The sequence below is a fragment of the Numida meleagris genome, chromosome 26 (genome assembly GCF_002078875.1).
Source record: "Numida meleagris isolate 19003 breed g44 Domestic line chromosome 26, NumMel1.0, whole genome shotgun sequence".
NCBI classification, from domain to species: Eukaryota; Metazoa; Chordata; class Aves; order Galliformes; family Numididae; genus Numida; species Numida meleagris.
In genome coordinates, this window is record NC_034434.1 from 998,688 (window position 1) to 1,015,992 (window position 17,305).

Below are 17,305 nucleotides of genomic sequence, written 5' to 3' on the forward strand. Positions count from 1 at the left end.
CGTTTTGGACAGACCTTCAAGGTCCAAAAGATATTGCTCATTAGCAGTCTGTGTTGTGCCAATGGGAATTCTTAAATAAAAACAAACAAAAGAACCCCCACCAGAGTCAGTGCACACCGAGCATGGCAAGCATAGCAACATGAAATAAGAACACGAGCAACACAAGAAGCTGAAATCACCTGTCCAAGAAGCTTTCTGTCCTCCACGTGTCTCCAAAGCCCTTGCTCTGAGACCTCTCTTGTGTTTATTGTGCTTCATTTCTGACTAGAAAACATGAAGAGGAGCAGGCAAAATGAATTCATTCCCCTTCCCAGTGGAAACAGAGTTCCAGAGGGCAAACTCTTCCTCTAGCTTACCTTGTGTGGGTTCCCTGGGGGTTATGTTCACAGCCTGTCAGCAGGGAACTGGTGCTATAGCCACCATCTGACTGGTAATGCAGACAAGCACTGCTTCTTGTCTAAGATCATTTAAATAACTAAATATCAATTATTATCCTTAATTGCTTCAATAAATCCTCTCAGGGGAGGCATGCATGCTTATGTTTCACCTTTATCCAGTTACTGCACAGCGGGAGAACAGTGCTGAAGCGTTGTGGCTCCGGTATTGCTGCTCAGATCCCCCTGTAAGCGCCAGGCCCTCCTCCTGTGTCGGCACCAACAGGACCTGAATTCCTCAAAGAGGCAAAGCAGAGCTCTGCAAAGGTTTAGCAGAATCTCTGGTGCTCCCTTCCCAAGAGTTAGCAAAGACTGGCCCAGGTCTGACATTAGGAGGTTTAGCTTCAGTGCTGAATTAAACTTCAGATCCAATGCTAAGAATAGGGCAGCTCCAGCCTACGAATGCTGGGGGAGTTTAACCATATAGACATGTTTCGGGTAGAGATGATCTGAATTTAGAGCAGAATGGATTAAACGACTTCTTGAGCTCTCTTCCAGGCCTATCTCCTTGCAAGTTTTAAATGAATGACAACAACAAAATGCTATCAGAGTTTAATTCATGGGTCTAAGCCTGCTTTGGACCTACCAAAGAAACAATCTGATGGAAAATTCGGGAAACTTCATCATTTCTGGGTTTTCCTTCAACAAGAAAACCCTCACACCTCGTAGTTTCAGACAACAGCAAGGCAAGGTGAGGATCTGTGACCACGATCAATGGTCACCATAACCAAGGCCAACAGATGCTGACAAGAAGCCAAGGAGTGGTGTGAGCTGCCAGCAGAGCACACAGCTCTTCGTCTCTAACAGGTTCTGTCTCAGTGCAGCCACAGTCTACAATGAAGAATAACCATAGGAGTGGTGTCAGAGACTCAGATGTAAAAGCATTTAATGCTTCCAATAACACAGCACTGTAAATAATTTAATAATAATAAATAGTTAATTACAAGAGCTATTTAAAATCACTTTTCCTAAGATGAGATATGACATTTTATATAGACAGGAATACATCATTTTAAATGCTTATTCAAAGCCCATTTCAAGCTACTTGTAAAATGGAGTGCATAACATTAATTTTATGGATTTCTATAAATATTTTGCCTTTTTTTCAGTCATTCATACACTCAAATTACGGCCGTATCCAAGTCATTAAAATTAACATCAAAATAAAACATAACTCCACATTATTATTAGCATAATTGCTCTACTATACAAACAACAGGCCCTCTTAGCATGAATGGCTGTTTCAAAAATAGATAGAAGCAAGTAACAAAAGTAGTCTCCAGCAGAGAGAGCAGTGTATGTTTACAACTTCTGACAGCTTGTGCTGAACTGGAAGCCAGCTGCCTGCGTCTGAAGACAGGCATTAAGGGCAAAACCAATTCGCCATTCTAATGATGAGAAAATTTGTCAAGTAATCCATTTCAGCGCATCACCACTCCTAGCATTAGGAAGATTTCACTCCTGTTTAAGCTGAATCTTGCTGCAATTTCGTTTCATTACAGTTTATCCTATGTACCAGGGGCGTGGAGAAGAGATTTGTTTCATGTGAAGACCACATGAAGGCTATAAAAATCTTTTTGCGTTAGTTGGGCCAGAATATACGCCAAAAATTACACATAAGGAATGTAAAATAAGAAAGGTGATTTATGCAAGCAGATGTTTGTTGCTGAACTTCTGACACAGAACAGTTTGATCTCCATTAACGACAAGACATGCAATTAGGTGGCTAGAAGGCAATAAAACTGGAGCCTGGGCAGGCGCTGCAGCTGATGTATCGCTTGCTAAACTGGCATTTCTGCAGCTGCAATCAGCAGTCAAATGCCATTAGTCTCTGCCCAGAGATACTGTTGCTCTGACAGCTTCTCTTGGTACTGGGATCTCTCCCAGAGGTGAAGGAAGACTCTGGATTTCTTGTACTTAAGACACAGTGCTGGGTTAACGTAGAGCCCTGACCCCTTTCTATCCCCTGTATGTGTGTGTCTGATGAGTGCTGGCTGTTTTGCTTAGCTGCACGTTTGTATTCTAATGAAAACATTCCACAACATTCTATTTGTCAAGATCATACAGCATTCCTCCCAGCTCTCTGAAAACGTAATAAATGCAACTGCTGAGGCATGGTTCGGATGGTTAATGGAAGCACTGAGCAGAACTGGACATAGGACAATTGCTAATGAAACCTGACTCATTTAATTCTTCCAAGCTCCCCTGGCCCACCCTGCTGTACTTTCATCTAGACTAGATTTCTCTAACATGCTTATGGAAATGTCATATTTCTTGCACTTAAGTACATTGCCTTCCATGACATATGCTTTTCTACTATCCAAAAGGTCTTTCTGTGTTTTAGGAGTAAATTTAATTTATCTGACATGATTTATGCTTTACTAATCCAGATTGGCTGCAGCTCATCCTCTTGCTCCCTCTCGCATGCTCAACAAACATTTAGGGCTGCTTAGTATTTTCCAGATATTGAGGTCAAGTCCAAACCCACGACGAAAGTCTTTTAGAACAAAAGTACCTTTGGTTCAGCTAACTTCTCCTGACAGCTTGTTTCTGCTTTTTCCCCACTGAATGTTGTGCTCCAGCCCTTTGCCCGACACAGCTTGCTCCTGTAAACTGCATCAATGGACAGGGCTTGGTTTTAATACAAAGCTGGCAGAGTATGAGTGCTAAGCAGCGCAGAACAGCCAAACATCTCCGTTAAGGAGCAGAACAGCACTTTCTGAGGCTTCTCGTGGTATATTTTGTGTCATTTTATTTAACCTGGGATTTCTTTCACCTCCTGTGTCCTGTGCAATGCTACCCCTTCTTACTGTACCCATGCACTGGCCACCCTTAAAGCCCAGCTTTTCTAATCTAACTTGCTTTCCATTTTCTGCACATGCAACAAGGAAACAAGAAATCAATGGAAGAGCTGACTCTAATTGAATTTTCTTTTCTTCCTCTAAATTGAGATGATTTGTGCTCACAGCTCTGCTATCAAATTAAAAACTCCGACCTCTCCTTAGTTTCCTTCCTAGTGCATCTGCCTCCCATAAATCTCATCTGCCGCTTCCAAGTTACTGACAGCTATCATTATTCCGCTGTTATTCCTTCTTCCCTGTAGAATAAATGTAGTCATTCTCACCCCAGCTCTCCTCTGTCTTCACTCTCACCAGTTCTTTTGTCTATTGGTGAGAATCCACCTTTCTCCTGTTTTGCTTCTTCCTCCCTGTCCCACAAAGCATCTCCACTAGTATGTCCCAGTAACTTGGTCTTGCATCAGTTTGCTGCTCTTTTCCTTTCCTGAACGTTTCTGTAGCTAAAATCTCATTTCCATCCTGCTTATCCACCTTCTCTTTCCATTAGCGGAAAGCAAGAGGGGAAATCAGAAGGCAGGAATGGCCTCTGCGGCCCTCACAGCAGTGCCATGAGTTGAGGATTTCTGCGCACCAGGTTGAAGACTGAAGGTTGCTGCCATGGGAGCAATGCAGGATGCAGCCTGCTCAGTGCCACACTTGAGTCGCATGGTTCAGAGGACGGTGAGAGCACATTCATTTTTCAAGCTAACCCAAATATTTCAAGTAAGTGCTGCTTCCGTTCTTTATTTCCACTCAATACTTGTGGTTTAAGCAAAGCCTTCCAAAGAATAAAAGTAGCAGGAGCAACAAGAAAACAAACAAACAACAACAACAGAAACCAAATGATCAGCTAAAACAAACACAACAGGATTTGACATGGGGGTCCTAAATTATAACAAGGGAAGCAAAGGGAGCAACAACCCCTGGTTCTTCCCAGTGGCACGCGGGCACCATGCATGCTGCCAAAGGGCTGCTCAAAACACCTTTAGGTTTTTGTACACACAATGCTGGGTATCTTCCTGCCATGAGTTTAAATATGCTCTAGCAAACAGCACTCCAATATTTCAACGCAATCTATAATCTAATCTTTTAATTAAACTATCCAGTAAGAAGCCCTTAATGGGGTTGTTTCACCCCAGGCAAAAGATTTATTCCCATTCTTGAGGATTAGTTAAAAACTTACCCACTTCCAGTCCTATTCTGGAGCTTAAAACGTGCATAAAGTCAGGAAAGAAATATTTGCTTCTTGTTCTCTTATCTGAAGGAAAACGAGGGTTTCTTTAGCATGGATAAGGAAGACATTGAAATGCTTTACATTTCTCAGAAATGAAGTGTTTTAAAAAAGCATGATTTATGTCAACTTTTTAACTGGAAATGTAATTTTTTTTTTCAGGTTATCAAGACTGCCTTCAGCATTTGGGGTCAGGTACTTCCTATCAGATGTCTCTTATTTTCAGAAGAAGCACAGACTTGAGTCCACTGCATGACTTCATTTGCATTCCTTGGGAAATTCTGACCTTTATAATAATTTAATTCCAAGTAAAAAACAGCAACCAAAATTCAAAAGTTTCACAGAATGAACTTTCCCAAACTGACAGACATCAGTATATTCCTTGATAAAGCGAAATGTTTTCTTTTTGGTGAAATAACACATTAAAACTTATAGCTTGAGTTCCCCAGACAGAAAACTTAAAATCAAACCATGCCAAGTCAGTCATATCTGTATTTCCAGGCTCTAAAAAACACTCAGACACAGTTTGTTGTGTCATAAAATATATTCATTGTGATTTGCAAGGTATTATAAAGCCAATGACATTTTTTCATGCTATAGGATGGAGTCATAATGCTATTTCAATTTAGTTTCTAAGCAGAAGGATAAATCTGAAGAGGGAAACACCCATATTGAAGGACATTTTTGTATTGATGTGAATCATTGTCAGGCAAATTAGTATTCTTGCAGACAAAGAGAAGTCAAAGCAACCATGCAATAAGTAATAGAGAGGGAGGGAAGGTTGTCCTACAGAAGTGCACTCATTATCTATTTGCACGCAGCAGTATTCAGAGAACTTCCAGGTGTAACTGGAGTGGCCAGGAGGCAAAAAATGAACAGGAAGAGAAGACGTTGTTCAAGTGGTAAAGTGCTGCTAAGTGAGTTCCTTCAGGACTTCCTCCATTGAAAAGGTTGAGAGGAATTCTTAATGAGGACCGGGAGACACTGCATGTAGGTTGTACCCAAAGTTCATAGTACTTCTGTTCCCTAGAAATGGAGAATATAACCCTGAGTTTTGCTGGAAGAGATATATTGTTTAATTTTGTTTTCAAACAGACTCCAAAGTCTGGTGCACTTGGTCTGCAGGAATGACAAACTGCTTTACCTGCCGGTGCTTGGCTTAGGATGTACTTGCTACCAAATTTCAAATCTCAGGGCTTGTGAGGAAATTACTCAATCAATATCCACAGTGTGATAACCCAAGGCTACAGCTAACTGCATGTTGTCAGAAAAATATTTGTTTTAAATATTAAACCAAACACATAGAACCAGTCAAATTAATGTAGTACGGTGTAACAGATATTAAGAAACATAATAGTTGTTTATACTTCTTAAAGCAAGAAAAAGCTTGTTTCTGCAAGTGCTGCAAAAGCTTTTTATGAATTTTATTATATATTTTATATTTTGGACCCCAGCTGGTTCCATTACGGACAAAAACCCAAGAGGCTGGGCAGCCATGTGGGCTGAGCTGCAGTGCCCCAGCACACTGGCACCACTCGTGTTCTTGGGATAGGATGAGGATGAATTCAAGCATGGATTTATCTGCGTGGACGTAGCCTGAAGGAACTGGTACCAGACCTACAAAAAAGGCACTTGGCATTGAAGTTCTACATTTGGGGAACGAATGCAAATGGTCTGGGGTAGATAAAACATCAATGAGTTAAAATGAAAGAGCTTTCATTATCAATCCCCAAATTAAATGCAACAGATTGTGATCCCAGAGGCTGGCCAGGTGAACCACCGCACAAACAAGGATACACCAACTTCTGAAGAAGGTAAATTAATCACTTGAACAAGCTAATGCAGTCTGGCTTGCAGTTGAAGTGAAATCTATGGGGTCACTTCCTCCAGTTCAGCTGATAAGCAGGAGTAATTCAATCATTTGCCCTTGTATATCAGTATTTAAGAGTCTGATTAAAAGCCCCAAGCCAGGTGTTGAAACCGAAACGTTTCCTGATAGGACTGTGTGCACAATCTGTATTTATGTAGCGACAAGATCATGGCAAGCAGGGAACGAGGCTTACATTTATCTTCTGCCTTTCATCCCAAAGATGCACAAGGCACATTCCATCCAGGGCAGTGCTGCTGCAGCTTTCATATACAGCTACTGCCGGGGTGTAAGAAGCAGCCAGGGCATGGCAGTGCACAGCCAGAAAGAGGACGTTCAGCTCTACTCATGTGCAGATCCCCGCAGCCAGACAGCTGTGTGCGTGGCTGGGCTGAACGGCTGCGAGGACTGGTTGCTTCTTAGGCCTCTCAGGAAAAATGGATGATTCTTCTCAGCAAAGAAATTCTTCAGTTTTTGAGGCCAAGATCCTTCATCTCACACTAGCTTGGAATAATGAAGTTTACTACTCTAGCAGTGGAACAGCATGACCCTGTGCTACCATTCTAAAGCCAGCACCTTGAGTAACAGTCCCATGAGCAGACACAACCATGCCAAGCAGAAACCATTCACACTGCCTGTTTTACAATAGCATGCTCAGCTCTTGAGAATGTGTCCCTGTACTGGAGGATCCAATTTAAAGAATTAGCTGGCCTAGAGTCTGTGATCTACAGCAGCAAAACCATGGGCTGCTGTCTCTTGAGTTGAAAGCTGTATTATTACCATCTAATGGGAACACAGTCACTCACATAAACACAGTACGACATGGGGAAAAACACGTTAGCTTTATCTAGATACATTTTGGCAGTGCTTCTGAGATGCTCTGCTGCTGTCTTCCCTCTCTGTCACTGAGTGACAGGTTTGGTTCTGGCTGGCCCACCCATCTGCATTGCCTCCTGCATGAAGGAGCTCCACTCAGATGCCCTCCTTGCTGCCCTGCTGCTGGAGGAGAGATGTTGATGCTGGCACAACCTCCCCCATTTAGCTGGGAGAGAAGCAGAGAGAAGCACGGGTACCCAACAGCCCAGGGAAGCACTGCTCCTCATCTCTTTGCATCTTCTGAGCAAAAGGAGTAGCTACTTGCTGTCTCTCCTGCTCTTCCTCCCAGAACTGTCAAGCCTGGCAGTGGGCCTGGGACTTTTCTGCACACAACCATGCACCTTCCTAATTCTCCACCTCCTTCCTAATGCGACTCCTAGCAGAGACTAAACTAAGTGGGAACAAGAGACCCAACTTACTTAAGGCCAGCACTTGCCATTGACCACTGCAACTGACTCTCTGCTCCGCCTTGGGGAGAGGCAGAGAAAAGGAGAGCAAGAGGCATTCAAGGTAAAATAGAACCTGGGACAACATCCAGTGCATCAGAGGTGGCTCCCATAAGACAGGTAAAACCTTCAGATATTGCTGCGAACAGTTGCTACAACACTGCCACAAATCCAGTGATTCCCCCAAGGCCATTGGGTGAGCAGGCTTTGGCCAGGACTGCTTCTTCATATGGATGTGGCATAACAACACCAAAGCCTCCAGCACACTATGTTTTTGTTCAGATCAGGTTAGGAAAGAAAGAATCAAGAAATCGCAGGAGTTGGAAGAAACCTCTCGAGATCATCCACTCCAGCCCTCTGCTAAAAACAAGTCCCATAGAGTAGGTTGTACAGGAAAGTGTGAGCAAACAGCCTGCTGTGATACAAGCACTCAGTATACAAAGCAAGCCTAATGTACAGATTGCCATCAGATTGTATCGCATCCAAAACTGAACAGGCAAAAAAGATGTCCCTCTAAGTCTCAGAAAGAGTCAACGGATTACAGAAGATAGATTATTCTGGAGATAGTAAACATATTTTCCCAAATCTATCACCATTGCAAAGGAAAATCACTGAATGATGGAGGGTGATGGAGGCCCAGTCTGGTGCCCAAATACCTGCATCCATGCACTGTGAGGTCACCAACCAAGCAAGGGGGTGGGACATCAGCAAGAGATGACTGTGACCTCCCTGATGCTCGTGTATAACTTTGAGCACCGGCAGAGTGCAGCGTGGACTCGTGTCTGCAATCCAGTTGAGCATATTTGCAAGACTTGGAGTGCCGTACGAGGACTTTGTTGGGTCATGCTATGGGGCTGCTGGCAACACTTCTGGGTGTCCAGCCCACAGCATCGCCAGTGTTTCCACAGCCCTGCCTGGCTCAGGCAGCCGGGGCTCCACAGAGTGCGCTTGCAGCAGCAGAGGTGAGCAGTGCAAGGATATGGCCCCAGGGCGGCCAGCAGGGAGCAGGGGCCAGGAGGGTTTGCTGCTCAGGGATCACAGGCATCACTGCTGCCTGCCCTGGGGACAGAGAGTGACCGAGGCCTCTCTCTCTCTCTCTCTTTTTCAGTTTGTGACACCTTCTGCCTGCTGCAGCGCCTGTGAGGGGAGCAGTCTCCTGACATCGGCTCTCCCCAGCCCACCACACAGCTCAGAGCCATGGAGGTGCCATCGCCCTGGACCTGCCCCATCTGCGGGCACAGCCAGGGTACTGTGGCCTACGTGACCCCCTGTCTCCATCAGCTCTGCTATGGCTGTGCACTCTGGCGGGCCAAGAAGAAACCGAGCTGTGCTGTATGCGGGCATAAGATCAGGACCATCCAGTACTCCGTGAGGTCAGACGAGGATTATCTCGAGTGTGCCGTCCCGCAGCCTGCGGCACGCTCTGGTTCTGGCCTGCAGGGTGAGCAGGGGCCTGCAGAGCCAGCATTCATCGCTCCAGAGAACAACTTTCCTCCTGAGGTCTGGGCTGTCTTTTTCCGACAGCAGCCCGACCTCAGACCCCTGCTCCAGTGGCTCAACCGGGAGTTCAGGACCATCTCCAGGAGCACGTGGTGGGTGGTGCACTCCAAGCAGCAGCCATGTCTGAGGACATGTCAGAGGCCTCCTGCCTCTGGACCAGGCCGCTCCACCAGCCCTGCAGGCCCCAGCGTGGAGGAGCTCCCCAGTGACCTTCAGGGGGGTCCCCAGGCACCCCACCACCAACACTGTGCCCTCAGAGGAGGATCCAGGGCAGGCGGCAGCAGAGGGCCCCTCTGCCCAGGGCAGGGACCACTCTCCTGGGTGGCCCTGACAGCCCCTGAAGAGGAAGGCCAGCAGCAGCCCCCAGGACTTGCCCCCACCCCACAAGAGGCGGCCCTAATGGTGGTGCTAGGCCAGCACCCCACCACCAGCCAGAACACAACACGGAGGACAACATCTGCCAACATCGGGTTGGACTCTTCTCCCAGGTAACACCAATAGGATGAGAAGCAATGGCCTCAAGTTGCACCAGGGGAGATTCAGGGTGGATATTAGGAAAAATTTATTCTCAGAAAGAGTGGTCAGGCATTGGCACAGGCGGCCCAGGGAGGTGGTAGATACACCATCCCTGGAGGTCTTCAAGAACCATAGAGATGTGGTCCTGAGGGGCATGGTTAGTGGGCATGGAGGGGATGTGTTGGGGTTGGACTTAGGGATCTTAGAGGTCTTTTCCAACCTTTATGATTCTGTGATACATCTGTGTAGAAGGCACCACATCCAAGTCAGTTGTTTAGGGTTTAACCACAGAAAATGGAAACAGAACAGCTTCTTCAAGTGAATTTTTATCCCATCCCAAGATATCAACCTCTATCTGGTAAAATTTTCTCCCCTCGATGGTGCTGCTCTCTCCCATTACCTTCGTGTGACTACAGTTAAAAGAGATGAATTCCACCCAAAGTAACAGATATTTCTCCCACTGAAAGCAAGATCATACTCATAACAGAAAAGAGGAATGGAGTTTAAAGATATATGACTGCAATGTGATGGGAGAGAAAGGAAGAAAATGAGAGATCAAATACAAATAACCCCTAAACTCATGGCTCTAAATTATTCAAGCTTCTCTCGGCTAAAACCTGAGCAGAGACAAAACGAGCTTTGCAGTAAAGCCACTGAAATGAGTAATTGCTCAGTGAGTTAAACCTCTCAAGGAAAACAGCTTCCCTTCCCTCACTGCAGCCACAGGAAGGGGTATGTGCTGTATGCACCAGCGTTATGCCAAGGAGCTACTTTCTGCACAGGCTGCAGTGGCTGGGTATTAAGATGCAGGAAGGTTTGGGCAGCTGTGTTAGAGGGCCCTGATGGCATTAAAGCTGACAGCCATGGCACAGGCAGCACGGCAGGCTGAGCTCAGCCTCCTGCAGGCCCAGGCAGTCTGCAGCTCAGGTGTAGCAGCAGATCAGCAACTCCTCACTGAGCCCTCCTGGCACTGCACTGCCTCGGGTTTCAGCAGCAGACCCCCAGGTAGTGCCCAGACACAGGCTCATGGGGAAAATGAAGTGTGCGGAGCAAGGAGCACACTTCCCTCTACAGGAGCCTGCTGCTGCTCTTCACCAAGAGGTGAAAGACTTGAGTGCCAAGAGCTTGCTTGGCTCCCAAGCAAAGGAATGCTGTGTATGAAATCTATTTAATAGCCAACCAATGCAAAATATCTCCTTAGTACGCTTCAGAAACCTTATTCAGTTCTAGTAAGTCTCTCCAACAAAGTGTTAATGTCACTTCTCCATTTCTTGACTTCTAAAAGCATCCTTCTTGTAGAGCTCACACTGAGGGCACCCATCTGGCCAGCCTTTCCCAGAAATATCCTCTTTCCTCAGCTGGAAACTTTAGGCAAGTGGATTCTGCAAGTGTTGTGCATTTGGATGACATGGAAAGGGTTGAAGAGGCCTCTCAAAACCTAGTGATGGCTATGGATTTTCTCAGCACGTTCCAGGGGTCATGACAGAAGTTAAGTGAACAACAAACCAGCCAAGGGTGCGTGGTGATGGAGAAAACTTGGCAAATTGTGGGCCAGAGCCACCGAGATGGAAGTGCAGCATAATGCATGATGTAGCTTCTTGCACTTGATGTACCTCACTGGTATTGTGTAACATGCAAACTAGCATAAAACTACGTATCATTTCCTTGAGATCAGAGGAACGTGCACATCCCAGGTTATCTATGCAGTGTTACATTAGTTACATATTGCTCTTCAATATTTAGATCTACCCTGCTAATTACTCCCAAAGGTTTGCCTGCTGCAGTTTGAGGTGGGTTAGCTCAGCGCTGGCTGAACTACACACTGCTTGTGATGGTTACCCTAGCAAGAGTTAAACTGGAGATCTCCAGAGCTGAAAACATGTGCAACTTGCATAAAAAGATCTAAAGCCTCATGTCTGCTGTTTCTAACTGGTATCCTTCTGGGTTGCCTTGTAGTGCAGACACATTGGTGGGAAGCTGTGAGCCTCACCACAAGCTGGTTACGCAGACAACTCGAAGTGACACAATCCTATTCTTAGGCATCATAAGTCTGTTGACGGGTTTTCTCATGGTGGGTTGCAGACATTTGCAGACCTTGGTAAATCCCCGGGAGTTTTGCTTTGTTGCTGTCCTAAATTTTGCCCTGTAATCACATAGAGAAATCCCTGATCCCTCTGCTCTGGTACGTACCCACTGAATAACAGCTCCTCACAGACACAGGTTTGCTGCCCTGCCTGGAGCAACAAAGAGTGTCCAGACAGCAGAAAGCACTCAGCCTGCCTCTGCTGCAACCTGCAGGCTGCCTCTGGGCTACCGTCTGTCAGGGTCGCTTGTGTGAAACAAGCAGCCAGTGCTCAAACTGCAGAGCATCAGCTGTTGTCACAATATGAAAGTCAGACCTTGTCAGCACGAGGACAGGGAGCAGAGAAACACTGGGCTTACAGCTCCTCCTTGTAGATCCCCTGTTCCAGCCTGGCCAACACAGCTTCTCTTGCTTTCTGTTCTCACTAAAGGCTTTTCTCTGCTTGACCTCACTGAGTAGCTCAGAGCACCTTTCCCATATGTACAGACGAAGAGCTCATATCAGGGCAGAGAAGTGAATGAAAGAAATTTTGGTTCATTAGCCAAGTCTAAGATGGATGGACAGAGAGGGTGAGAAGAAATCTCCTTTTAATTCTACTTAACCTCAAAAGAAGCATTTTGGGTTTTATTTTTTGCAAATTGGAAATGAGCTGGGAAACTATTCACTCACTCATCCACCCCCATTAAAATATAATTTCCTCCATTCCCCCCCCACCCCTTGTTTCTTGTCCCAATTAAAAATTCAAATGGCATGTGGCTACAGACCCACTGCTAAATCCCTGAGAGCACATTATAATAATTATGTTAAGCGGTATTTCTCTTTCTCAACATCACATATTCATATTAAAAGACATCAGGGGAGCACTTAAGCTGAGCAGTATGAGCACACAGGTAGCAGTCTGGCCCAGCCAGACGAGCTTTGTTTTGGCCAGCGTAAATTCTTCACTATACTTCTGCAGTCTAGGGAATTACAGTTCCTGGAAAGAGCCTGAAAATCATGACGAGAGTGTATACGTGGGTAAGCTTTTCCCTTCATCTGTTCCAGCCGCAGCAAAGAGCTGTTAGAGATGTAATGACTTGCTCAGCTATTTATACATACAAGCAATTGTTAGGGAAAAAAGTAAGAAAAGTAGAAATAAACAATGTTATCTTGTTTTGGAAGCATCTAGATAACTGCCTATTTAATAACTGTTATTTACCTCAAGCATTTAATCTGCTGTAATTACAGGGTGGCCTCTCTCTTTCAGTTTGTGACACCTTCTGCCTGCTGCAGCGCCTGTCAGGGGAGCAGTCTCCTGACCTCAGCTCTCCCCAGCCCACCACACAGCTCAGAGCCATGGAGGTGCCATCGCCCTGGACCTGCCCCATCTGTGGGCACAGCCAGGATGATGTCTGAGGAACCTCACAGAGAGCTTTGTGAGGAGTCTCATTACCATCATCACGGCCATGCATGGCCTGGAGCACTGCCAGGACAGCCATGCTGCTGCTGGGCAGCAAGACAGACCTGCAGCCACCCCCAGCCCCACCGCTTCCCATCAGGGGCCTCCTGCCTCTGGCCCAGGCCGCTCCACCAGCCCTGCAGGCCCCAGCGTGGAGGAGCTCCCTGGTGACCTTCAGGGGGGTCCTGGGCACCCCACCACCAACACTGTGCCCTCAGAGGAGGAAACAGGGCAGGCGGCGGCAGCGGGCCCCTCCACCCAGGGCAGGGACCACTCTCCTGGGGAGCACCGGCGGCCCCTGAAGAGGAAGGCCAGCAGCAGCCCCCAGGACTCACTCCCACCCCTCAAGAGGCGGCCCAGACGGCAGCACTAGGCCGGCACCCCACCACCGGCCAGAACACAGCACGGGGGGCTGGGAGGACAACATCTGCCTCTCAATCTGCATCTGAGAATAAAAATACACAATCAAAAAAAAAGAGACAAAGTTGGGCAGTTGGGGTTGCTGTCCCTCCCCATGCTGGTTTCTCCCTTTTCTGGTCCCAGGGAAGGCCACAGAATCATACGTTTTTCTCCACAATCAGAAACCAGCCAGTCATGACAGTGCCAATAAAACAAGTGTGGGCCCCAACACACACAAGATGGACATCACCATCTTCTAATAATAATCCAGTCATCCGCATCCTCTCATACTACCAGCTCCAGGCCACAAATAATTAACTTATCTGCAGAAAAGATGCAATCTTTATTGTTGTTGCTGCGTTTGCTGATGTTGTTTTAAGAAAATAATGGAACCAGATCAACACAGAACATGAAGCTAGTCTGATTTGTCCCTTGCTGAAGATTTACCCCCTTTGTGTTTCCTGGCTAAATAATAAGATGACCAGCAGGACAACAGCAGCCAAGGAATGCTGTGTGTTATATTTTGGAAAAGGAAACAGCTGGGGCAAAGGACCAGGAAAATAGAAAGCAAAGCATCTGTTGGAGGAACGGCCATCAAGCAGGGCCATTCAGCAGCACTTGTTGAATCACAGCGTGCACGTGAAGGGCAAAAATCACTTCCCAATGGGACAGTAACACTCTCAGTGTTTCCCGCTGCCCATGGGGTTACATCAAGTCCTGCCTGCACCTACTTGCTGGACAGAAGGTGGTTTCCCCAGACACTTTATAATGGAAGGCAAATGGACGGTGAAGAGAGGCTTTTACAGCAATTCGTACAGCTGTGGAGTTCAACTCTTCCATGTTTCATCTCTTACATACAGACTGCTGTCAAAACATTAAAAAAAATATTAACAATTATCTACTGAGCAGCCGTATCATGATTCAAACCCACACCTCAGCACCAAAAAAACTAAGAAATTTTTTTGCCATTTCTCATCAGTGTCCCAAGTGCTCCTGTCCCAGATGCTCTGCGAGCATCAGAGCCATCAAGCCACCCTGATGAAGACCAACCTACGCGAACCAGAACATTACAACTAAATTAGAACTTCCTTAGAAAGCAACAACATCTCCATTTATATCAGGATTACAAATGGAATATTTTTCCTTGAAGGATGAGCCCTGCACATATCCCAATCATATCTGCTGACAATATGATCCCTTTTTTTACCCATCAGCATCAAGGCAACAGCTTGGGAGCCACCGTGCCCTCAGCCTCAGGCACTCGCAGCACAAGTGTCAGCAAGTTTCTAATCCTGGAGCATTTATCTCCAGGGCTGGGGCAGGAGAAGCGGCACAGCTTGATTCATGAGCTAACATTTGTTCAGCACTCTGAAGGCTCCAAAGTCCTGTACAAGGACTAAGAGTTATTATAATTGTTTCTCTGATCTCAGGATGAGTTTCCCTTGCTGGTGGTTAGAAAAACTTTGCCATGTAATTGAACAAATCCAGATGGGAATAGCAAAGTTGCTCAGAGAAGGGACACGCTGGCAAACATTCTCTCATATGCTTGCATTCCCAAGCCTGCAGGCAGTTAAGAAACCTGCCTGTGAGCAATTGATTTCTCCCTGAGCCAGAGATCGCTTTCTTCTCTGCACATTCCCAGCCTTTTCGTGCCACTGTCCGACACAGGGGTCCAAATGAAGGTGCCCACTCCTTACACAAATGCTTGCAGCAAAAGAACATATCAGAGCACTCTCTAGGGACAATTCCGTGTAGTTGCAGCTTCCCCAAGCTGTCAGTCAGCTTGATACCTGGTGGCTGAACTGACAAATTGATGCTTCTCATCTGTTGTACCATACAGCCTGGTACAGAAAAATTGCAAAGGTCCTTCCTAGAGGACACATCACTGTGCAGATCCATACCCCAGTACCTCAGCGATGGGTCTAAATCTAACAAAGAGCTAACAAATGAAGCATCGGCGAGCAAGCACTGGTACCCCACCAAAGCAGCGTGGCATCACTACCAGCTGCTGTGCCCTGAGGTCCCCAGGTCTGAATGCAGCACCATACACACAGCGTGCAGGGGGCAAACAGCCTGAGGAGGGGAAAGATCTCTGTCCCCCGCTTACCAGCCCTGAGGACTCACAAGTCCATTGTCCAAAAGATCAAACAGAATTGAAAAAACCTGGTAGCACAATCAAAATACAAATAGCTGTGGCTCAGGCACACGCAGAGCTCAGAGCCTGTGTGCTGCTGTGACTTGCCAGGGCTGGTAGCAAACGTGGGCAGTGTCACTGATCACATCCATCTCCTTCCAAACAAAGAAGCAGGTCTGTGCCCCCCCAGTGCTTGTGGGCACCGGGGCTTCCTTTTCTTCCCACAAAGCTCTCGTCTGAGTCCCAGAATGGGACTGTGACTCTCAGAGGTAGCTGCGAGCTTTTCCTGGTTAATGGTAAATCTAGACTTTCCTAGCTTTCTTGATGCTCATTTTCCAAATTATGATTTGCTGCTTGAATTTATGTAAAATTTAAATGAGCTGAGCCCAACACACTCGTGTGCTAAAATGCTTCAAGTTAATTTGATCAGACTTCTGGGTACAGAGTCCCAACAGACCAGGGCTTATTTATATTCATGTACTTCAGATGGAAACAAAATGAAAATGGTACGTAGGTCCAGTAGAAGGTGCTTTTGACATCTCTTTGCTGGGGCCAACAGAACTAGAATATCTGAAATAGTTCCACATCTCCACAGCAGCCTGCTGAGCCCTTGACTGGCTGTAGTGGGGCTCTGGGCTGCTGGCCTAGGAAGTTCTACACAAAGATGGGAGGCTGCAGCCCTCACATAGCTCTTAATCATTTACCTTCACCTGCCACAAACTTTTTTGCCAGCTATAGCTAAGAAAGCCTTTGTGAATGTTGGCAGGAATTTCCCTCTGTAGGAGAGATACTATTCTCCAGCTTTGAAGTGCTCCATCAACCAATAGGCAGAATTTGTCCATTTTTAATAGTTTTCTTTTTATGTTTTATTCCATCAGTCTTGAGTTTAATCCACAACATTCTATCTCTTCTCATCTTTCTTTTTTAAAAAGAAACCAGTTTTAACACCAAGCATTACTATTTTTGCATTGATTCTGTGGCTGACTGCCAAAGGCCTCTTAAACACACCCCACAGAGGACAGAGCATTTGCTCCTTTGCAGGAAGCACACGGCTGGCAGAGTAGCCCTGGCATTGCACATGATTACATCCTCTCATATTTGCATTGTGCCACCTTGGAGATTTTCAAGATCCAACTGTAGTCAAGACCTAATCAACGTGGTCGGAATCCAATGCTGAGCCTGCTTTGAGCAGGGGGGAAAGACACTTTCCCAAGGTCCCTTAACCTCTCCTTCCCACTTGTACCACTCCACTATTTCACACCCCCAGGAGATGCTAACACAGGTGGGTCCATGTGAACCTAATGAGGTTCAACAAAGCCAGGTGCAAGGTGTTGCACTTGGGCCAGGGCAATCCCAGGTATTTATACAGACTGGAAAAAGAACTCCTTGAGAGCAGCCCTGCAGGGAAGGACCTGGGAGTCCTGGTGCATGAAAAACTGACCATGAGCCAGCAGTGTGCTCTTCTTGGAGGAGGGCCACCAAGATGAGCAGAGGGCTGGAGCACCTCCCCTACAAGGCAAGCTGAGGGAGCTGGGCTTGTTCAG